General features: G+C 46.9%; 1 long non-coding RNA gene across 1 annotated transcript; it reads right to left on the bottom strand.

Annotated features, from left to right (window-relative positions):
* Positions 1-12,800: 12,800 nt before the first annotated feature.
* On the bottom strand, positions 12,801-20,029 carry LOC121135714. Its single transcript, XR_005872813.1, has 3 exons — positions 19,910-20,029; positions 14,865-15,063; positions 12,801-13,943 (listed from the first exon to the last, which is right to left on the bottom strand). It is a non-coding gene; the product is annotated as an uncharacterized LOC121135714 (long non-coding RNA).
* Between the last annotated feature and the right edge of the window lie 2,669 nt (positions 20,030-22,698).

Below are 22,698 nucleotides of genomic sequence, written 5' to 3'. Positions count from 1 at the left end.
AATGGCGTGAAAAGCAAATCACTGTGTAAGACAAATCAGAAGAGGCCAGGAGAGACGCTGCAGTGCTCCTCCCCCCCCCAAGCCCAGCAGATGAGTTAAGGAAAACGTAAATGGCTTTTTATGCACCGTGGGGCTCAGCCAACCTCCTTTTCTAGATTTGTTATGCTTTTCCTAAAAGTCCCCTGCTCGAGACCCCCTGCATCATCATCACGGAAACACACATACAGTAGGGCACTAGTCACTTGTCCTGTTACCGTGACAAAATACCAGACAAAAGCCACTGAGGTGGGGGTGGGGCTAACCAAAGCAGAAGGGTCATTCTGGCTAACACTGTTTGAGGGTGCAGTCTGTCACGTTGGAGAAGGCATGGGAGCAGGTTAGGAGGCAGCTGTGTCCCCTGCTGTCAGGGGACAGAGAGGAGGGCGTTGGTACTCAGCTTGCTCTCTCCTTTGAAATCAGAGTGGGACTCCATTCCACACGCCATCATGCTCTCACAGATGAATATTTCTTGAAGCATCCTCATAGACATAGCCAGAGATATGTTTCCATGGTGATTTTGTCTTGTCAAGTTGACCGTGAGTGTTAATCGTCACGAGTTGGATGGACTATCCTGACTGTGGTGGTGTTGTCCCAGAATGGGCAAAACTAGTGAGCAAAATGTATATATACATACATATCTTAATTAAAGATATATATATATGCATATATATATGTGTATATATTATCTTTTTTTAGTTAGTTTGTTTTTGTTTTTCGGGATAGGGTTTCTCTGTGTAGCTTTGTAGACCAGGCTGGCCTTGAACTCATAGAGATCCTGCCTCTGCCTCTGAAGTGCTGGGATGAAAGGCGTGCGCCACCACTCCCTGGATATTTCTTTTATCTTTGAGTGTGTGTTGTGATGTGCATGTTCATGTGTGCAAATATGGGTTCATGGGTGCCACAGCATGCATGTTAAGGTCAGGGGACAACCTCAGATACCCATGCTCATTTTGCATCTTGTTTGACTGAGTTTCTTTTTTTTTTTTTTTTTTTTGGTTTTTCGAGACAGGGTTTCTCTGTATTGTTTTAGAGGCTGTCCTGGAACTCACTCTGTAGACCAGGCTGGTCTCAAACTCACAGAGATCCGCCTGTCTCTGCCTCCCGAGTGCTGGGATTAAAGGCGTGGGCCACCAACGTCCGGCTTGACTGAGTTTCTTGTTCATTGGCTGTGCACACCAACCTAGGTGGCCCACCAGCTCCCAAAGATTCCGTCTTCCCTTCCTCCCTCACTTCAGGAAGCTGGGATTGTAGACGTGTGTCAGGCGCCCAGCTATGCCTGGGTCCTCGGGATCCAAACTTGGGCTTGGCCGCTTTTACTCACCCAACCATCTCTCCAGTGAGCTTTTGACAAAGCTTTCACCCCTGAGAGGGCCTGATGAGCCACTGAGGCACAGCAATCCTTGGGTGGGACGGATGTTCTCAGGCACACCTTTGCAGAGAAGAAACCAAAGTTCAGTAGGGCTCTAAGAGCAACAAGACAGATGTGGGCAATGGAGACAAAAGCAGCATGCCATAACCCCTTCGCTAGAATGTAGCAGAGCAGGAAAGTGTGTCACCGCTGACTAGTTGCCATGGTTTCCTGTGTCCATTCTGCAGTCGGCGTTTCTGTTTTCTGCTGGGAGAGAATGGTCTAATCTGAGTACAGAGAACAGGGTAATACTGCACCAGGTCAAAACAACAGACAAGGAGAGCCATCCATCAGGCCTCCCATCTTGAGGCTCCCTGCTGACGCCTCCTGAGTGGTGAGGGGGTGGCTTCACCAGCTCACCTGCTCCTGGCCTCACTCATCTCCTCTGACCACCCAGGCTGGGAGCTCTGTTCTGCTTGGGAGGGAATGCCTCTGGGAAGCAGTCCGTGGCCACCTACATGGAGAAAAGGGCCTGCCCTCTCCAGCCACTTTCTCTAGGTTTGGGAACTGCTGAGCAGCCACGGGCAAAACAGGGCTCTTATTTTGATTTTTAATAGAAGAAAAATAGTCTTTTATCTTCCCCTGCATTCTTAGAGGGCTTTTCCTCTGTAAGTGCCATAGAAACTCAGTCCCCCAAAACAGCCAGCCCCAAAGTCCACAGCCCCTTCTCTTTTGGCAGTAATTGTATCAGAGGCTGAGCCAAAATCAACATGGCAGATACTAGGCAAAGAAGAGTGAGGGGGGCAGTGGTTTCTTGGGGTGCCTAAGGTAGTTCCTCCCTGGGGCCCCGCGTGAGAGCAAAAACACATTGAGATCTAAACAAAGCCCAGGGACCCTTTCGATATTACAGGATAGAGAGGAAGAAGGAGGGAGAAAACTTGTTTTAAACAAAGCTGAAGTGTTTGCTATAAGGAAGCCTGTGTTTAGGATGGCTGACACATTCATATATATATATACATATATACATATATATATATATTTTTTTTGGTTTTTCGAGACAGGGTTTCTCTGTGGCTTTGGAGGCTGTCCTGGAACTCACTCTGTAGACCAGGCTGGCCTCGAACTCACAGAGATCCACCTGCCTCTGCCTCCCGAGTGCTGGGATTAAAGGCGTGCGCCACCAACGCCCGGCTTCAAATATATTTTCAATAGAGAGAAGAAACTGTATGTAAGTGGATAATATTTCTCTTCTCAATGCATTCATTTTCCCTCAGTCCAAGGAAGGATGCGCTTGCATTTAAGTGTTTCCTCCTTATGTAAGGTAGACGACGATTACAGATGGATGGAATCTTTCCCTTTTATTAGTGTTCCGTGACCTTGTTAGTCCGTCACAGGTGAAGGAGGGTTGAAATCAACAGGAGGAAAGCTGAGAAAACCTGAGCAGACTTGTGTGACTGGAAGAACACTTTTGCACAAAACTACTGAGAGGTGAAAAATAAGAATGTCACTATGGCCATCAGTTCATCGTGCGCTCGTTTTAATTAAAACTCTGTCGTGCTGTGTGGATAAACACATTAGTGCAAACCCACCTCTCAAAATGAAAAAGAATGTGTGGGGCTTGAACGTGGCTATATTAATTCTAAGTAAGAATTGGTATCAGAATGAAGCATGGGAACCAAGGTTCTCTCTGTCTCTCTCTCTTACTCACTCACATGCTCTCTCTCCTCACTATTAGATTTATAGTATCACCCAGAAACCCAGAAAGTATAGCACCTAGGGGGAAAAAAATTACAAAATCTTAATTTCAGCAGATAATGTTTTTGAGACCTGGTCATTTTTTTTTGCTTGTTTTCTTGCTTTTGTTTTGCCTTTCAGATGCTCACCATGTAGCTCAGGCTAGCCCTGAACTCATGATCTTTAGACTCAGGTTCTGGGTGAAGCATTGCAGGTGTTAACCAGCAGAGCTATCAGAACCTGGTTTTTTGTAAACTTCTCTCTAACATAAATCTCACATCGATACCATTTTCAGGTTCAGTCGCTGGAGTGAAGCATTCCAGAAGATTCCTGCAACCTGCCCAGATTCACAGAACTGTGAGGGTCTCCAGCAGTCTCTCTGGAGCCTTTTTCGGGCTGGAGAGATGGCTCACAGGTTCCAGAATTTGGTTCCTAACACCCATGTCAAATGGTTTGCAAGCACCTGGAATTCCAGTTCTAAGAGATCCAATAGTCTCTTCTGGCCTCTGGGTGACCACACTCATGCGCACCTCCCCGGATACAGGCACAGAAACAAACACAGACATGAACACGATTTTAAAAGAAGAAGCATTCCTGATTTGTCTGATTATTACCCTCAAAACAACATTGAGGGCTGGAGAGATGTCATAGCCTGTAAAGTGCTTGCCTTATAAGCATAAGGAGCCAAGCTGAAACCCTAGAACCCTCATTAAAGATGAGCCCGGCACAGTAACGCTCATGCTTGTAATCGCTGCACCATGAAGGCTACTGACTGACTGACCGGCTACCTGGCTACTTCAGGACAGCGAGACCCTGTCTCAAAAAATACAGTGGGAAGGTGGCTCCATTGGGAAGAACCTGAGCTCACATTCCAAGAATTCATGTGAAAAGCAGGGCTGACAGTGAGGGACTGTAGCCACAGCAATGGGGGAGGGGGTGACAGGTCACAGGGATGAGAGACAGAGGCAAAGACAGATGGATCCTGGGAGCTTGCTGGACAGCCGGCCAAACCAATGAGTTTCCTGTTCAGGGAAACCCTCTCTCAAGGCAGTAAGACAGAAAGGGAATGGTAGAGAGGACACCTGACATTCACATCCATATGTACACAATGCACATACATGTGACACAAACCACACACACACACACACACACACACACCAAAAAAGGAACTGTCCACCATTCCACTAAGTCTTTTTGTACCGTTTCTATGTACCTTACAGACCTCATCTACAATTCAGTCGTGATTTTGCTTAAAAAAAAAAAAAACAAAACTGTATCGCTGAACTGTGGTAGCACAGGCTTTAATACCAGCATTTGGGAGGCAGAGACAGGTGGATCTTAGTGAGTTCAAAGCCAGCCTGGTCTACAAAGTGAGGTCCAGGACAGCGAAGGCAACAGAGAAATCCTGTCTCAAAAAACCAAACCAAAACAAAACAAAAACCACCACCACCACCAACAACAACAACTAAAAAAACTATATCTTACTTTCCATATTACTACCTTGTGTATGTAACTATTTAATGGTTGTGTATGTAACTCTATTTAATGGATGTATATCACTACCCCTCTTGTTGATACACTAGAATTTACTAAGCTCTCTTATTTATAGTATGTTTTTCTTGTCTCAGTTTCATTCCCTGCTATTCCACATCTATCAAAGTATTGCCTGAAACTGAATTCTATGGAGCAGGGTTACTTGGTCGAAGACCTTGATGTCTTAGTAGCTTCTTACTAAACGTTGCCCAATGCTCTTAGAAGGTGGAGCTGTCGGTCTGAAACGCCCCCTGCTACATACCCAAGTCCAAACTTGACTGTGACCTCAGGTGACACAGCAGTAGGCTGTCAGTTCCCTTGGGATTGTTTTTCTACATTTCCATAGCTGTAAAGAGAAACCTTTTCCTTGAGAGGAGCCTTCCCACCAGCCTGGTTCTAGAGCCGCATCAGTCCCAAATAAACACACAGGAGGCTATATTAATTATGAAGCTGTTGGCCTTGCTTGTTTCTTACTGGCTAGCGCTGACTTAAGTAATTACCCCATAATTGCTAATCTAAGTATGTCTCTTACCGGAGAAGTTTCCGGGCTTCCTACCCCATGGCGTTACATCTCGACTCTGTGTTTTCTCCTTCCCAGAGTCCTCCTGGACTCCTAGTCCCACCTATTTTGATTCCCTATTGGCCAGCAGTGCTTTATTGACAAATGCACAGGACTTCCCCCCAACACATACCTTTTCCAAACCCTTCCTTTGGTTAAGCCAGGCCCTAATTCTCACAGCTTTCTTCTGCAATTATTTGTTTTGTCATTGTCATTTGTAGAGACAGGGTCTTGTCACATAGTGTAGGCTGGCCTCGAACTCACACTCTCCCTACCGCTGCCTGCGGAGTACAGGCCTGGCCTACCACGCCCAGCTGCGTCTTGCTTTTTAAGTTGTTTTGCAAAGCTGAGTGTAGGACAGTCATTCTTGAGCACGTTGGTCCCTTCTCGTTCCATGCTGAGTCAAAATGAGAGGAAAGCGTTCAACAAAAAAAAAAAAAAAAGAGAGTATTGTTCACTATTTATATTGGGTTAGTTTCCCTGACGTCCTCCTATGTTGAAAGGAAAAATCTCTCAAATACGTTGTAAAGGGCCCCTATAATAAGTTAACGTTATTTGAGGCACACAAAACAGAACTTCACTCCAGTTACCTAAAGAACACATTAAAAGTATATTGATGAGCCTGGCGGTATTGGTGCACGCCTTTAATCCCAGCATTCAGGAGGCAGAGGCAGGTGGGTCTCTGAGTTCAAGGCCAGCCTGGTCTACAGAGTGAGTTCCAGGACAGTCAGGGCTACCCAGAGAAACCCTAAAAAAAAAAAAAAAGAGTCTACTATTGTCACAGCAATGAATCGTGGCCCCAGACAGACAGACATGGAGTCCTAAACAGCAAGCTGAGAACTCACTTTTTTTTTGAAAGTGAGTAGAAACTGAGAGAAATCATTTTTTTAAGTTTTTAAAAAATATTTTATTTATTTATTGTGTATACAGCCTTCTGCCTGCATGCCAGCAGAGGGTACCAGATCTCATTCAAGGCGGTTGTGAGCCACCATGTGGTTGCCAGGAATTGAACTCAGGACCTCTGGAAGAACAGTCAGTGCTCTTAACCGCTGAGCCGTCTCTCCAGCCCAGAGAGCTCACATCTTAAACAGCAAGGAGGAAGCCAACATAAATTGGGCATAGCATGAGTCTTTGAACTTTATCACCCGACACTCAGTGACATACTTCCTCCAGTAAGGACACATGTCCTAGACCTACCCCAACAACAGCCAACTTGTTCAATACCAAGTATTTAAACATGTAAGCTCCTGGAGGCTATTCCCATCCAAACCATCACTCAGCCTTAATGAATTCTCTCTCTGTCTCACTTGCTCACTCTGTCTCTCAGTATCTCTATTAATGTCTCTCTCTCTGTTTCTGTTTCTGTCTCTGTCTCTGTCTCACTCACTTACTCTGTCTCTCTTGATCTGTCTTCCATGCTCTCCCTTGATCTCTCTTTCTGCCTCTCTCTGTGTCTCTCACTTGCTCTCTGTCTCTCTGTTTTTATGTCTCTCTCTCTCTCTCTCTCTCTCTCACACACACACACACACACACACACTCACACACACACACACACACACACACACACACACACACACATACATACACAGGACATGAGGTAGAAAGAGGACCAGAAAAGGAGAGGGACAAGGGGAGGTCACGGGGTGGCTATGACAAAGACACATTACACTCAGGTATGGAAATGTAGAAAAACAAATCCCAAAGTCGTGCCTGTCCTTCAACAGTGTCACCTGAGAACTGGGCTCACTCCGCCCTTTCAGTTAGCCCGTTGCAGTGGGTCAGCCGTTCTGTGATGATGTCTCAGGGCCTCAAAACGGCTGCCTCAACCGTAAATGCTGCACTCTGTTCGGAGGCAGGGAGCAGGATGGTGGAGGCCAAAGGAACACCTTCCCTTATGCTTCCCTCTGTTAAGGAGCAATCGCACTTCTCAGAAGTCGACCAGCTTCCTAGCACGTTTCTCCAGTAGGACCGAGTTTACAGCTACCGTCGGATAGCTCATCATCATGATTGGTCTCCAGTAGGACCGAGTTTACAGCTACCGTCGGATAGCTCATCATCATGATTGGCTAGGAACCGGCCACAGCCCGTGAGCATCGGTAGACTAGGAACTGCTGCTGTTTTCTAAGCATTGTCACCGACACCAGGGAAACTGACAGTGACATACGATAGTGCCTCTTCTAGGCAGCTACAGTATGTGCCATACACGGGACCCAGAGAATCCATGGAATGCTTATTCTGCTCATGGGCTGTATTTCTTTTGGTTGTTGTTGTTGTTGTATGGGGTGGTTCTTTGTTTTTGTTTTTTGAAACAGAGTCACAGTTAGGCTAAGTTGTCCTGACTCCAGTTCCCAGGAACTGAGGTCACAGGTTTGTGTATTCATGGGTGGGACATCCACATTTTTCTTCCTCCTGGGAAAAGGGAGTATCGGTCCTCAGTGGGGACTGAGGGAGTAAGAGGCCTTAGCAAGTGAAGGCACTTGTCACAGAAGCCTGATGACAGGAGCCTGATCCCTGGAATCCAAGTAGAGGCAAAAGGAGAGACTAGAATCCATAAGCTCGTCCCCTGATCTCTACATGTACACCATGACAGGTTGCTCCAACACACACACACGCACACACACACACACACACACACACACACACACACACACCAGTACTAACAAAGAAAGCTCTAAAAACATTAGTGGGGAGTGCCCCACATCACATATGTGAGTTAAATAAAGCACAAAACGGGATGGGCTGGCATGCTGTCACCGTACCCAGTGGTGACAGACCCATGGGCTTTGTCACGGCATAAACAGACCAGAGTTCAGGAGCCCTGAGATACTAGCTGTAAGTGAGCAGTCCTTCCAAGCTTGTTGAGATGAGACTTGATACGGAAGCATGCCTGAAAGTTCAGTTCACTCATCTAGCCGTCAGTAGTCATCGGCACGGCACCTCTCTCTGAACCCCAAACGCCATGGTCACAGCCTCTTCTAACGTCGTGTTGTGGACCACGGTGAGCGCAGAAGCTTCTTAGAGAAAGCAGCCTGGAGAAAGTCTGTCTTTTTGTTGTCTCTGTTTTTTGTTTTGTTTTTGTTTTTGTTTCATTTTGTTTTTCGAGACAGGGTTTCTCTGTGGCTTTGGAGGCTGTCCTGGAACTCGCTTGGTAGTCCAGGCTGGTCTTGAATTTACACAGATCCGCCTGCCTCTGCCTCCCGAGTGCTGGGATTAAAGGCGTGCGCCACCAACGCCCGGCTTTGTTTTGTTTTTAAGAAAGGTATTTTCTTTATTTTTCTCTTTAGTTCTTATATTTTTACTTGTTTGTTGTTGTTGGAATCAGGGCTCAATATGTGTCTCTAGCTGTCCTAGAATTTACAGAGATCCACCTGCCTCTGCCTCCAGAGGGCAGGATTTAAAAGCATGTGCCGCCATGCTTGGCTATATTTTTACTCTTTTGTTTTTGTTTGGTTTGGTTGTGGTTTTTTCTTTTTTTTTTTTGGAGACAGGATTTCACTATGCATCCCTGGCTGTCCTGGAACTCACTCTGTCCACCAGACTGGCCTTAAACTCAAACATCTGCCTGCCACTGTCTCTGGAGTGCTGGGATTAAAGACATGTGCCACCATAGCCCAACTTATATTTTTACTTTTTTTTTTGTTGTTGTTTTGGTTTTTCGAGACAGGGTTTCTCTGTATTGTTTTGTAGGCTGGCCTGGAACTCACAGAGATCCACCTGCCTCTGCCTCCCGAGTGCTGGGATTAAAGGTGTGCGCCACCAACGCCCGGCCACATTTTTACTTTTTAAATGATACTTTTGCTCCAAAGCCACAGAGAAACCCTGTCACGAAAAACAACCAAACCAAACAAACAAACAAACAATCCTCTTCTTGTGTGTAGAAGTAGCGTCATTCTTGCCTTCCATTTGAGTGGTGAACGGGAATCAAACTCAAGTTGCCAGGGTTGGTGGCAACTACCTTTACTTGCTGAACCATCTTGTTTTCTCTTGCCTTTTTGTGGGATATTCATTTTAACCTCTTTATTCTACCCACATGCATTCGTTTTCAGTGGTTAGTGAAAATCCAAATTTTCAATTCTTCTTGTGTGTGTGTGTGTGTGTATGTATGTCTCAGAGGTGCCAGTGGTTAGTGAAAATTCAATTTTTCACTGCGTGCGTGTGTGTGCGTGCATGCGTGTGTGCATGCATGTGCATGCGTGTGCGTGCGTGTGCGTGCATGTGCGTGCGTGTGCATGTGTGTTTTCCTCCTTATACGTTGAGGCTGGATCTCTCACTGAGTCCGGAGCTGTCAAGCTCAGCTGGAGTGGCCAGCGAGCACAGGATCCGTCTCTGCCTCCCGCTCCTAGGATTGCAGGCACGCACGTCTGCCCAGCTTTTCTGCACTGATGCTGAGGATCTGAACTCAGAGCCTCATGCTTGCACGGCTTGCCTCATGCTTGCACAGCAGGCACTTTACCGAAGGAACCACACACCCACAACCTCTTTTACAGTCTCTAAACAAGCAGGCAGTAAAGAACGCCATAACGATTCTGCTGCTGCTCTGCGATTGACTGACTAACAGCAAAGCACATAAACTTGCATGGAGGAAATTACCTGAGAAAGAATAGCATAATTAATTTTTCTGACATTTTGCAGTCAGGTTCCCGCTGAAAACTAGTGGGAAACTCCCCCCCAGAAAAACCTGGTAGAGTTTTAATAGAGAATAGCAGAGTCCAAGCAGATCGTTGCGCATTCTCTGAGAGCTAATGGCCCTCTGCAGTCGCTGAGGTCTACATCATTTCTCTTGGTCATCGGAGAATTCGATAACAGCAAATATGATTAAGGGGGGAAAGCGTTCACACCCTTCAAATGGATTACAGTGGCAGGGCTCAGATCCAAATAGCAAGCTGTTACCATCTAAGATTGCTCACATGCCAGAAACAAATTGCCAAAAACCAAAAACAGAGATTCCCAAAGGCCCTGGGACAGTCTTTGACTTGAAAATTCGGTTAACATTTTTTTTCTCTCTCTTTCTTTCCTGACTCGAGCCATTATTATCACGCACGCCTTTTTTTGTTTCCTAATCACCAAATGCTGCTCAGGACTTTCCGCAGGAAGCAGCCCCTCAGTGACAGGAAGGTTTCATGAAATAAATAAATAAATAAAAACTGGAAACACAAAAGAAGAAGAGCCTCTCCTTTCAGGAAAAAGGAAGGCACGGTCCCGTCTGGAGAAGGAAGCTCCCTCAAGCCGCATCGCCCATCTGTGTGCGGCCGGAAGCCACTCCCCCCCAAAGCCTCGCCAACCCTGGGTCCCGCAGGTCAGCGGTTAAGCCCTGCTGGAGACCAGCAGCCTGACCCTTCTAGTCCCTTCCCTAGTGCTGATTTAAGTGACTGACATTATTGATAGGTGTGTCGCCACCAATCTCCCTCACCAAGGCAGGAAATCAGCAGTCATTTCATGACTCCTAGCCCTCACCCCCCAGTGACTGGGCTAGTTGGGGTGTTTCAGATTCTTTTTTATCTTGGCTTGGTTTAGGGTACCAAGGATCCCGCTAGGCAAGCACTCGGTTACTGAGCTGCATCCCCCAGCCCTAGAAGACTTCACTGTTAAAGGTGGGCTTCCCCAGCTCGCCAGGCACCCTGTCAGGGCCAGGGGAGGCTGGTGCGATAGGAGGTTTTGTGTTTTTTTTTTTAGCAGTGTTCTCCTCCTGCTGTGTATAGAGTCATCTGGGGTGGACAGGCAGCGTGGCTGAATAACCACAAACCCCAGCAAGGCAGCCTCCCCTGCTGTGGCTAAATGAAAAGTGAGGCCTGGGTTAGCTGCAATGCGTCTGAGGTAGAGCCTGACTACTGCAGCAGACATTGGGGTTCAGGCTTCTGGCTTAAGGTCAGAGAAGCAAGGCAGCTGGCTGCCAGCTCTCACCTCGACCTCAGACTGAAAGGGCGACCCGGCCTCCAACAAACCTCAGGCTGCTGTGCTCTCCTCAGCGTGGATGGAGAACCCTGAGACCCAACGCCTTCCTATCCTCAGTGTGGCTGGAGAGTGAATGCCAGCTCTCAGAACCTGGGCCTGTCTTAAACACCTCTCAGGAGTCCTAGGACTGAAGGCTTGAGCTCTGGTTCACTCTCCCGTAGCCTAGGGTGGCCTTGGACTCAGAGATCCATCTGCCTTTCTCCAGAGTCCTGGGGTTAAAGGTGTGTGCCTGGCTTCTGTAGCTAACTTGTATGGGCTGCTTGGCTGTTCTGATCTTCAGTGGCTTTAATAAATCATAAAACAATGTGTCACCACAGAATAGTGTCAGTTAGCCAGTCTTAGAGTTTTCACAAGACAAGCAGGCCACATATGCACTGAACTAAAAGGGACCTCCCCTGAAGGTGTCCGTGGAGAGGAAGGACCTCCTCCTTGGATTCCCACAGTCAGCCACAGTTAGGAGCCTGTGCTTTTGACGTGTTCCTAAGGCTAAACGTTTGTTTAGTCTAGCGTGGATGTCATCTTCGCCACTCATGACAGGTTCAGTTCACTGGACCAGAAATTAAAACATACAGCCAGAGCATGTGGCCTTGTCCCAGCAGGCAGCTGAATGATAAATTTTTAAACATCACCGAAAAGTGGGGAGGAATGGGGTTAAGGTATACCACCAAAGCAAAACGCAAATGTATCAAGTAGGTCGCTGACCTCAGGTGATGACCTGCCCCACACAGGCAGTTGCTGACACATGCCGTCAGCTGCGGCTGTTGCTTCTGAGAGACGCCGCCTGTACTGTGGATAGCTTATAGGTGATGGTACAGTCAGAAAAGGTAGAAAAAATGACACTTCCTTTCCTGCACATCTTGGGGTGTTTAGGGGGAGAGCACTAAGAGCCCAAAGAATGCTGTTCCGGTTGTGAGAGCCTGGTCAAAGGCAGAAAGATTTGGGGGAGATGCCTGAAGCACTCCTCATGCTGGGGATCAGACTCAGTTGGTAGAGTGTCACCTGTCTGTAAACGGAAGTTTCTGTCCCACACTGGGACTTACTATTGCTTATAAATGCTCAGCCGATAGCTCAGGCTTGTTACTAGCTAGCTCTTACACTTAAAATAACCCATATCTCCTACGTAAGCTTTGCCACACAGCCTGGTACCTTTTCTGAGTATGGCATGCCAAACTTGCTCTCTCTGCATCTGCTGACGACTCTCTAGCTCCGCCCTCTCTTTCCCACCGTCCTCTGTTTGGTTGCCCCACCCATACTTCCTGCCTGGCTACCAGCCAATCGCTGTTTAATTAAACCAATTCAAGTGATAAATCTTTACAGTGTACAAAAGGGATTGTCCGCAATAGCCATCCGTCAACATGTAAAAGTCCTAGGTTCAATTCCCAGCAACACATAAACCAGGCACAGTGGCATAATACCAGCAACCACAGAGTAGAAAGGTCAAGGCAGGAGGACCACAAGTTCAAGGCCAGCCTGGTCATGTTGGCCATGGTTCTCTAGAGGAACAGAACCAATGAGATGGAAACGAATTAAAGCAGCTTGCATTAAGATAGTAACAACAGGTGTTTTACCCGGCGGTTTGGTTCTTGAGGCTGGCAGACAGACAGACAGACAGACGGATGGATGGAGAGACAGACGGACGGACGACGGCTTTATTGGGCAAGGCGGTGCCTGCTGGTGATCTTACAATTTGGAGGGACAAGCCAGGAGCATACATAGTGAAATTGTGTCCCCAAACATAGACAGTGGCGGGGCGGGGGGGGGGCAGTTAACTGGCAAAAGCCAAGGCAAATCAGAGGTGGAGAGTAAATTGTCTGGCCAGGATTTTAAAGCAGGTGCCCCAAAACATTTCGGCAATGGAGAATCCATTCTCCAAGAGACACATAAGAAGTTGAGGATCTCAGTAAAGGAGAAGAAGCTATGAACAAATGGAAAACATCGCAGCAGCTAGGGAGGAAGATGAATTTCAACAGGGCTGGGGTGAATAGAGAAGAGGTCACAGGGGCTGGAACAACCCGCAGCGCCACAACATCACTGCAAACGTATTTGAAGGGGGGATGATATTTTAAAACCCCCCTACTGTGGTGTTTTGAAGGAAAATGGCTCCCAAAGGGAGAGGCGCTACACGTTCTGGGCCGCGGTGATTGGTGATGGACCGAGCCTCCAAACTCATGTAGCCGCCACCTCAATTAGAAGTTCTCCTTTGTAGGAGCTGCTGTGGCATGGTGTCTCCTCGCAGCCGTAGAGCCCCTAGGGCGCCTACGTTCAGGTAGAAGACTCGAGGGGACACCTAGGAGGTCAATCTCAGAAGGCAGAGGAAGCCCAAAGTCCCGATACCGCCACAGACAGCGCCGTCCACGAAGGAAACACTGGCCAAGGGAGGTGCGGACGGCATACAAGTACCGTCTTCGAGAGAGAGAGACACTTGAGGGCAAGCTGCTCAGCGCACGTAGTTTAGCAGTCAGTCAGCTACTGCAGTCGAACCTGTCTTCACGTTAGGTATGTTTACTAGGTCAAACATATTTTAGAAAGGCGTGTCATCTTCACACCCTTCAGAGATCCACAGAATATGGCATTTAAGATGTTTTAATAACGTAAGTTCTTTCTTTATTTTTTTCATTGACAGTGAGACATGTGTGCTCCTGACAGGACCAGTCTACGTCAGGGAAGATGACGGGCATCAAATTGAGTTCCTGCTTGTCGTGGTCACCAGCTCACAGCATCTGCGGACGGCACAGGGTGCGCATGCACACACTGAGACATGACACTCGTGAAATGAATCTAAAAGTAATAGAAGAAAAGGTAAAAGTCGATGGTCAACTTGACAGGATCGACAATCTTCAAAAATTCAATGGGGAGAAAAATCCAAATCGAAGATGAGCAAAAAAGTGCGAGTAGGTGTTTCCCAGAAGAGGGTTTCCAGCATCATTGCTTATTAGGGAAATGTTGATCGGTTGGCAATTAAATACTATTGCGGACCTATGAAGCTGAAATTAGGCCGGTGGGTAAGGTTCTTGCCACAAAACCTGGCGACTCTCGTTTAATCAGGAACTGGTTCCACAAAGTTGACCTCAGACCTCCACGTGCATGCTGTAACATACATGCAACCACACAGGTATCATACGCAGAGGAGGGAGAAGGAGGATGGGAGGAGAAGGAGGAGGAGAGGGGAAAAAAGAATTTGTTGCTTGCTGATCTGAACAGGGGGGAGCTCTTGGACCCCAGACAGACAGCTGGGAGGCCAGCATGGGACTGATCCAGACCCCCTGAGTGTGAGAGTCAGTGAGGAGGCCTGGGCAACCTATGGGGTCCTGAGCAGTGGATCAGTGTTTATCCCTGGCATACAAACAGGCATCGTGTGTCCATAGCACAAAGAGGTATGCTCTCTCAGCCTAGACTCTTAGGGGAGTGCCTAGACCCTACCCTGAGTGAAATGACAGACTCTAGATATCCCCTATGTGGAAGGAAGTGGGGATAAGGTGGGAGGCTGGGGGGATGGGGGGGTATGGGAGGAGGGGAGGGAGAGGGAACTGGGATTGACATGTGAAGCAAGCTATTTAACATTAAAGTAATTTAAAAAAAAGACAAGAAAAATAAGATAATTGGAAATAAACCATACACATCTCTCTTCAAAAAGGAAAAAAAGAATTTGTTGTTTAAAATTTTTTTAAAAATTAAGCTGTGGCAGTGTGGGACACATACATCTCAGTTGGTGCAGGTCTTGCTCCCCGTTCCAGATGCCCCGGGGCCGGATGGGCAGCAGCACGTGAACTCCCAGGCATGATGACACATGCAGGCGTGATGACGACACATGCAGGTGGGTGGAGACTCGAGGGTTGGGAGTTCACGGTCAGTCTTGGCTACCTAACAAGCCCGAGCTCAGCGGAGGCTACATCAGATCCTGTCTCACAAATAAATACATAGATAAATGTGAAAATTGCGGCAATAAGAGGCTGCATGTTCGGCTCAGTGTTAAGTGCTTGCTTTGGGTGTACAAGGCCCTGACTTCAGTATTTAGCATAGGCCCCATCCCCAAAATAAAAATCCTTTTAAAAAGTGGCAACGTGAAACTCCAGCAAGAATGTAAAGAAACTGTAACACGCCGGGCGTTGGTGGCGCACGCCTTTAATCCCAGCACTCGGGAGGCAGAGGCAGGCAGATCTCTGTGAGTTCGAGACCAGCCTGGACTACCAAGCGAGTTCCAGGACAGCCTCCAAAGCCACAGAGGAACCCTGTCTCGAAAAACCAAAAAAAAAAAAAAAACCAAAAAAAAAAAAAACAAAAAAAAAAAACAAAAAAAAAACAGAAAAGAAACTGTAACACTTAGATACTTTGTGAACTCCAAAAACACCACTAACAGTTAATATGCTGATTAAAAGCCCCAGCTAGCTGACACAGGAAGCCACCATTAGTTTTCTGCTGATCCTGTCCGCTGAAAGAGGAGAAAAGTCAAGTGAAGGCTCCTGTCCCACCCCTTCCCTCTGCCAAGCTCTGAGCCAGTAGCAAAGACTGCTAAGTATCCAGGAAATGTCTCAAAAGATGAAGACACCAGCCTTTAAAAATGTGCAGAATTCATCTGGGGAAAGAGCACAGCATCTAGGGCATAGGTCGTGGGGGAGTGGCCAACAAGAATGGGGACTTCTCCAATTTGAGCTGGACAAGCCTCTGGGGTTGGGGGTGGGGGAGGACAGCCTTTGGGAACTGCAGCAAACCAGCAGAAGGCAGACCCCAGGAAGGCTGGCCCTAAAACCCCAGCAGGTCAAAGATTCACTGAAAGTCAGAGTCCCTATTACTCCATTTCTATCTCTCTATTAGCATTCTGCAATTTCCCAAGTCTTACAAAAACGTGTGCACGCACAGGTAACACACAAGTGCAGGCTGCCTTGCACGCATCTTTTCGGCATGTGCACTCCTTCCTGTTTGCAGCAATGGCTCCAATTAACCTTGATCCTCATCATTCCTGCCCACCGCAGCTGGAGTGTGCTAGGCATCATTGACTCGGGGTGCCCTATGCGGCCCCGTCACTCCACCTCTGTTCCTTCCTTGCCAGAGGAGAGCCCTGATGATGTCTGTGGCCCACAGGAACCCAGAAGAACTGGAAGAGACAGAACGGGAGGGAGTGGCGGGGTGTCGCTCAGCTGATAGGGTGCTTGCCCAACGTTCACCAGGCCCTGGGTTCCATCCCTAGCACCATAACCCAGCCAGGATGGCAAAGAGCCTGCACCATCAGTACTCAAGAGTTAGAGGATCCTGGGCTCCGCAGCATGTTAGAAGCCAGTATGGGAGAGAGAGAGAGCGATCTCTGAGATTTTGCTGAAAGAAAGAAAGAAACAAACAAACAAACAAAGAGGGGAGGGAGGGAGGGAAGGAAGGGAGGGGCAGGAGGGGAGGGGAACGAAAGGGAAGGGAAGGGGAGGGGAGGAGAAGAGAGGAGAGGAGAGGAAATATGTATCAAGCATTCTTCCCACCAGCCTGGTCCCAGAGCCACATCAATCCCAAATGAACAAGCAGGACGCTATATTGATTATGAAGCTGTTGGCCATTTGCTATGGTTTCTTAATGGCTAGCTCTGACTTAATTATTAACCCATAATTACTAATATACATTTTTACCAAGGACGCAGCCTCATGTGTCCTCTCTTCCCGGGGCCTCATGGCAACTCCCTACTCTTGACTACATTTCCCATAATCCTCCTTGACTCCTAGTCCCACCTACCTTGCTTCCCTATTGGCCACCAGTGCTTTATTTATCAACCAGTCAGACAAACATATACACAGAAGGACTCCCCCACCCCCTCCCAGAAAGGAAAGAGTGGTGATGACGCACGCCTTCAATCCCAGCACTTGGGAGGCAGAAGCAGGCGGATCTCTGTGAGTTCAAGGCCAGCCTGGCTGACAGAGTGAGTTCCAGGACAGCAAGGACTACACAGAGAAACCCTGTCTTGAAATAACAAAATAAGTAAGTGGAAAGGACAAATAAGAGGCAGGAAAATCACGCTTCTTTTTATTGCTGTACTAAACACAGAAGTCGGGTGTGTGGACTGGTTTGGGTATGGAATGATTACATTCACCCTGAGCAGTGGCCACACAGCGACGTCTGGGTGCCTTGTTCTAAACGTGCTGTCTTAGGATAAAGAAGGCAACACTTTACTCCATCCATTAGTGCTTCTAACACCATAGAGCATTCCTTGTTTAGAAGAAGGAAAACCACCCATGTGTGATGCTTAGCCAGAGCAAGCGCAATAAAATTAGCTGAATGGCTACAGAAACGTAGGCAGATAAGCTCTTGCCTCAGTTTCCCTTCTCTACCAATAGCAGAGGAATGTTTGCTGCTGTCAGGTCAGCTTCCCCAACACACCCTGAGTCATTCTACGTCAAGTCCTGCTGAGTTTTCCCCTCCAGGTTGTGTTAAAAAGCCAGAGTGAGTTGCTCCTCTCACAGCTACCCCTCCCCTCTCAGTGGGGTGGCTTTCCAGAAGTCCTCCTTTAAAGTAACTTCTCTGTCATGTCTTCTGTGGGGCTCTTGCCTGGGGCCAGACAGAGAAAAAAAAAAAAAAGAGTCTCCTGGTCCACGGGACCTTCCTGCCAGTCCTGTCCTGGGCCAGCGGCAACCATGACAGCTTCTCTGATTTACTCTGTTCCCACTGAGGAGCAATCCTCTCTGATTGTCCCATCTCTGACTTCTGACTTTTGCAAACAAGATGCCCTTATGGTAGAGTGGGTAACAAGCCCTTTACACCTTGCTTTCTTTTCCAAGTGCAAACTATTGATTTAACTTGATTTTGTGAAAATTCCTAGGCTGGGGGACATAGCTGGTACACACAGTGACTGCCTCGTATGCAAAGAACACTGTTTTTGATCCTCAGGACCGCACAGAACCAGGCAAAGCGGCAGATGTCTGCAATCCCAGGACTTGGCGGAGGGAGAAGAGTAGAAGGGTCAGGAGTTCAAGGTCGTTCTCACCTATCTTTCTAGTTTGAAGCCAGCCTGAACTACACGGATGAATTTTTTAGATACATTTGACTTAGCAAACTTAAACTAGGATACATAGTATAAATAGATCTGTAACAGTCAATGAGATTGAAGAAGTAATAACAAATCTCCCAAGTAAAGGCAATGGAGGCCCAGAGTCACTAAGATTCACTCCTGAACCCTAGCAGACAGTGAAGAATTAACATCATGACTTCTCAAACTGGCTCATAAAATGGAGAAGGAAGAATTAACATCATGACTTCTCACACTGGCTCATAAAATGGAGAAGGAAGAATTAACATCATGACTTCTCACACTGGCTCATAAAATGGAGAAGGAAGGCTGGATGTCAGACTCTACTGAACACTACCAAACCATCCACACAGATGCAAAAATTCCCAATAACAGGGCTGGAGCGGTGGTTCAGGGTCTAAGAGCACTGGCTACTCTTCCAGAGGACCAGGGTTTAATTTACAACACCCACATGGCAGCTCACAGCAGTCTGCAACTCCAGTTCCAGGGGATCTGATACTGTCACACAGACACACATGCAGGAAAAACACCAATGCACATGAAATAAAAACAAACAAAAAATTAAATCAGTATGTGATGAGAAAGAAATCAAGGAATCCCATCCACAATTGCCTCAAAATATAAATCAATTAAAAACAAAATAAACTTACCATGGAAGTGAAAGACCTTGTAAAGTAAAATACCAAAGAAAGTCATTGAAGGTGACACTGGAAAGAAAATGCCCATGTTTGGGGGCCAGAAGAGTCAATATTGTAAAAAACATCCATCTTACTACAAGTAACCTACAGACTCAATGCAATCACCATCAAAATGCTAATGTAATTCTCCAAACAAATAGAAAAAGATCTTAAAATTCATAAGGGAACACAAAAGGACCTTATTACCCTCATTCAGTTTTGAGTAACAGCTGATTTCAGATTATCCTGTAGATCCACAGGAACAGTATGGCACCAGCACAGATCGATATACGGGGTCCAACAGAGGACCCCACCACAAACCTGTGCAGGTGCAGGCACTAAAACCTCAGACATCACTGGACATAGTGGAATGCACCTTTAATTCTAGCACTTGAGAAGACAGAGGCAGACAGATCTTTGTGAGTTTGAAGTCAGCCAAGTTCATGTAGAGAATTACAGACCAGCCAATTCTACAGTATGAGACCCTATTTCTAAAAAGAGCTAAAGATCAAGAGAGCAAAAGTGAGTCAGAGAGAGATATTATCTAACTCTTGAAATACACATTGGAGACAAGACAGTCTCTTCAGCAAAGGGTGCTAGGAAAACTAGACAGCTACTTGGAGAAGAATGAAAACAGAGCCCTATATCCCAACATCCACAAAAATCAGTGCATCAAAGTCATTGATGCAAGACCCAAAACTCTGGAACTGCCCATGGAAAAGCAGAGAGAACACTTCAAAATATAGGCGTTGACAAAGACCCTCTGCGGAGGGTCTTTACGTAGTCTGGCCGTTCAGGAAGTAAGACCAGCTGATGAATGGGACCCTCTGGAGGTAAAGAAGCCTCCTCATGGAGAATGGAGCACATAGCTAAGTGAAGGGACAGCCCACAGAACAGGAGAAGCTCTTTTCTGCCAATGTATTCCACAGAGGATTAGTATCTTGACTATACAAAGAGCTTAAATAAGACAAGAACCCAAACAACCCAAATCAATAAATGAGCCAAGAAAGTAAACAGACCTCAAGAAATGAAATGCCAGTGTCTATAAATACATAAAAAATTCTCACCTTCATAGCCATCAGAGAAGCACAAACGGAAACTGTTGGGAGTCTCTCCTACCCGGGTCAGAGCAACGGTGGTTAAGAAAGCAAACACTAACGAATGTCGACAGTGAGGATGTGGACGGCAGGAACTCTTTTTTTTTTTTTTTTTCTGTGTGGCTAGCTTTTTTTAATCATTTTTTATTTTAATTTTAAATAGCTTGTTTTACATGTCAATCCCAGTTCCCTCTCCCTCCCCTCCTCCCGCACTCCCCTTCCCCCCCTCCCACCCTATTGCCAAATCCTTCCACATAGGGCATATCTAGAGTCTGTCATTTTACTCTTGGTAGGGTCAAGGCACTCCCCTAAAAGTCCAGGCTGAGAGAGCATCTCTCTTTGTGCTATAGGCACATGAAGACAGTTTGTATACCAGGGATAGACACTGATCCACAGCTCAGGGCCCCATAGGTTGCCCAGGCCTTCTCACTGACACTCACATTTGGGGGGTCCAGATCAGTCCCATGCTGGCCTCCCCACTGTCGGTCTGGGGTCCACGAGCTCTCCCCTGTTCAGATCAGCTGTCTCTGCTGATTTTGCCAGCCCATTCTTTGCCAATTTGCTCATCACTCCTCTCTCTCTGTCACTGGGTTCCTTGGGTTCAGTTCAGTGATTAGTTGTGTGTTTGCCTCTGCTTCCATCAGTCACAGGATGAAGGCTCCCGGATGGTTATAGACATCAAGTTCATTATCAGGAATGGGCATTCGAGGCGGTCCCTCCACTATTGCTTAGCTGACGGCAGGAACTCTTACACACTGCTGCAGGGAATGGAGACCAGTCTAGCACTGATGGAAATCACAATGGAAGTTCCTCAAAAAAACAAAAAACAAAAACTGAAAATAGATCTACCATAAGATGCAGCTATTCCCCACTGGGTACCTACCCAAAAGAGGCCAGGTGGCGGAGCACAGAGATCACTGTGAAACGCAGCTTTCTGCAGCTCTGTCGAGAACAGCCGAACAACGGGCCCCGCCTGTGTTCAGTGACGGGGAGCCGGTAAAGAACAAAAGTAGGAGATGCACACAATGGGATATTCTTAGCCGTGAAAGAATGAAGTTCCATCATTTGCAGAAAATGGAGCAACTGGAGATACTCATGATAGAAGGCAAACAGCATGTTCTCTCACTTGCTCTGGGTTCTGTATGGATACCTGAAAGCATGTATACACACATAGCAAAAAAAAAAAATACGAAACAAAAAATATGCAGAAGTGCAACTGTCCAGGGTTAGAAACTAAAGGGAAGAGAGGAAGAGGGGGGAGCCGGGGAGGAAGAGGTACACTCCACACCCAATAAGCACTTGTATAAAAATGTCTTTAAGCAACCCAGAGTCATGCACAATAAATATACAAGATGAAATTATTTAAAATTCTAAAAGGAATTAACAATTAAAATTTGAGCCGGGTGTTGGTGGCACATGCCTTTAATCCCAGCACTTGGGAGGCAGAGGCAGGTGGATCTTTGTGAGTTTGAGGCCAGCCTGGTCTACAAAGCGAGTTCCAGGACAGCCTCCAAGACAATACAGAGAAACCCTGTCTCGAAAAACAAAAAAACAATTAAAATTTGAAACAAGCCAATCGTGGTGGCGCGCACCTTTAATTCTAGCACTCCGCAAGCAGAGGCAGGTGGATCTCTGTGAGTTTAAGGCCAGCCTGATCTACAGAGTGAGTTCCAGGAGAGCTGGGTCTACACAGAGAAACCTTGTCTCAAAAACAAAAAACAAATAAACAAACAACAACAACAGTGAGACTCTGTTTCAAAGTAAAACAGGAGAAACAGAGAAATGGGGACAAGATTTATTCAGCTAACTGAATATGAAGAATTTCCGGAACAACCAAGGCCAGTGATACCCAACAAGTGTGTAAGAATGGAAGGTTCCAGGTGGGGCAGCCATGTGGAGTGTTTATCCAGCACACAACCTGGGTTTCATCCCTAATGTTAACCAAAGGAAAAAGGAAATTCAACTCCAGGTTATCAGTGTGACCTGAGTTCGCGGGTCAGAAAGACAGAGAGGAAACTCCAGTACCCCACAGTCCCCTCCAACTCCATCAGAGTTCTGAGGAGTGAAGTGGAGACCAGCCATGCCCGAGGAAGACCTGCAGAAGAGATCACAGGGACAGTCCCAAGCCACAGGACAGAACTTACCTCATGGCTCCTACCTGGCAGGCAAGTCAGCACACACACAGCATCTCCATAGTTATGTGCAACACAGATCATATCTGCACCTTTCAGAAAGGAACCTGGGGCTCTCAATAGTAACAGGTTTTCCAGTCAACATCCTCATCAGCATTGAAGATTCACAATCCTGACCCGGAAAGCACATGTCTTATAGACCATGGCTCTGCGGCCTTCTAACAGAGTCTTCAATTGGCAAATTAAAGATCAAAAAAGAAATGAAAAGACAGCTACAGACAGATTTAGTGTTCAGCTGTCTGTATGATAGAGTCCCTAGGAAAACCCTATGAGCATGCAGTCCACGCTCAAGGTATTAGTTACCTTCCTACTGCTACGATAAACCATGGCAACTTACAAAAGCAAGGGTTTATTTGGCTTGTGGCTCCAAGACCTGCCACAGAGGGAAAGCATGGCTGCAAGCAGCAGACAGGGCCGCTGGAGCAGAAGCCGAAGGCTCACATCTCAAACCACAAGCGCACCGAGGAGAGAGCATGCTGGAAATAGCATGCAGCCGTGAAACCTCAAAGCTCGTCCCCAGGGACTGACTTCCTCCAGCAAGACCACACCTCCTAAACCTCCCCAAAC

Source organism: Mesocricetus auratus, unplaced genomic scaffold (genome assembly GCF_017639785.1).
Source record: "Mesocricetus auratus isolate SY011 unplaced genomic scaffold, BCM_Maur_2.0 Super-Scaffold_100041, whole genome shotgun sequence".
Lineage (NCBI taxonomy): Eukaryota > Metazoa > Chordata > Mammalia > Rodentia > Cricetidae > Mesocricetus > Mesocricetus auratus.
Note: the sequence above shows the minus strand (reverse complement) of the source record. Positions and strands in the feature narration are given on the sequence as shown.